Source organism: Neopelma chrysocephalum, unplaced genomic scaffold (genome assembly GCF_003984885.1).
Source record: "Neopelma chrysocephalum unplaced genomic scaffold, ASM398488v2 Primary Assembly neopelma1_319, whole genome shotgun sequence".
Lineage (NCBI taxonomy): Eukaryota > Metazoa > Chordata > Aves > Passeriformes > Pipridae > Neopelma > Neopelma chrysocephalum.
The window spans coordinates 588,929-590,523 of NW_020897981.1; the positions used below are offsets into that span (position 1 = coordinate 588,929).

The 1,595-nt window shown below is 53.3% G+C and overlaps 1 protein-coding gene across 2 annotated transcripts in view; it reads left to right on the forward strand.

Moving 5' to 3' along the window:
• Positions 1-1,503: 1,503 nt before the first annotated feature.
• MATR3 (matrin 3) overlaps positions 1,504-1,595 on the forward strand; it is a 28,085-nt gene continuing 27,993 nt past the window's right edge. Inside the window, exon 1 of one of the 2 annotated variants that reach the window (XM_027705085.1) lies at positions 1,504-1,578. The gene's annotated coding sequence lies outside the window, so the exon portion shown is untranslated. The remainder of the gene's footprint in view (positions 1,579-1,595) is intronic. The other variant, XM_027705087.1, reaches the window with a different exon arrangement.

Here is a 1,595-nt window from a genome sequence, read left to right on the forward strand (position 1 = left end):
CTCCATGTGCTCCCTGTGCTGTTCCCCAGGGCTGGAGCAGCTCTGCAGGGGGGTCTCACCTGAGGGGGCAGAGGGGCAGAATCCCCCCTGCCCTGCTGCCCACGCTGGGGGATCAGCCCAGGGCACGGGGGGTTCTGAGCTGGATCATGTCCAGGCTTTGTGCACAACTGGAAAATAAAACATACGGGGATGTCATAAAGCTTCTCCAGTGGTCAGCACGAGCACAGGCTCCAGGATGTAGAGCTCAGGGTGCCCCTGCAGCCCTGTGTTAGCAGGAAGATGATGGTCAGCACTGTGCAGCTCTTTCTGCAGCACAAAGACAATGAATGAGGGTCAAAATGATTCACCTCTCCCTGGCTTTGGTGCCTTGACCAAAGGACAACAAAGAAAATTGGGAGAAAACCCATGTAGTCCAAGACTGGCGTTGAAATAAAGCCAGGAAACGGAGTAGTACCCACATTTTGCACGTTGGAAATGCCAACATGATATATGGTTCTGTTTATTAGCACCATACATTTTGCAATCCATATATGCCTTCTACTGGGCAAAAGTGCCTGAATTGCTTTACACTGGCTCTGCTTTTACTGCTCTGCAGTACTGGAGCACAGGAGGATTGTTAACTGAGATTTATGTGCTTGTTTTTAAACACTTAATTGTTTTTTATTCTGAGCTTGTTAAGAGCTGAATTTCTTGTGATTGTTGAGTATTGTTATTTTATTTCAACATGTATTTTGTACTAATCCCATTTTTTTAAAATACCTTCTGTGTTATTGTTTCATTGTGCTCTGCAGCCACACGTAGAGAAGAAAAACCAGCCTGTGATGAATTAAAAAGGCAGATTTTTTCCTTTCCCCTGGAGATTTCCCTGAATTCACACGCACATCCTCCCCTTTGTAAAGCGATGACGGAGAGACTGGTTCTTTAGCCACAAAATTAAATAGGGGATAAAGATATTCACTATGAGAGAACTCTAAATAAGAAATAATTGCCCAGTTGTACGAGTGCTTTGGTGATAAAGCACCGATTTCGTGAGGGCAGAGGCAAGGGGACCTCTCCTCAGCCAGCACCAGGTGGCAATGTTGGATTAGAGGAACAGCAAAGCCTCGCACACTGGCTGCGGCGGTTTTTTACCAGAATCTTCTAAAGAACCACAGAGTCACCGGGAGCCCATAATTTTAACTGTTTTAACGATGGTGCCACCAGCGTTGTGCTGAGGAGAGCGCGCCTTGGCTGAGCTGGGTGCGCGGGTCCGGTCCGGGCGCTGAGGGACCGTGTGTGCCCTGGGGCACAGGGAACGGTGCTTCGGGGATCAGAGGATACTCTGGGTACCCTGGGTGCTCTGGATACCCTGGATATCCCGGCAAATCGCTGGTGGCGATGCCTCTCCCCGGGCGGGGGCTGAGGGGAGACGGGAAACAGCACAACCCACCCCCCCGCCCGCCGAGCAGGGGGCGTGGCCGCCGCCTCGCCCCGCCCCCCGCGCCTTTCCCATGGTGCCCCGCGGGAGCGCGGACAATGAGCGGCGCGCGGGCGGCGGGCTGGCGGCGCGCGGCGCGGCCGCGCTCTCGCGAGAGCAGGGTGAGCGGGCCCCCCCC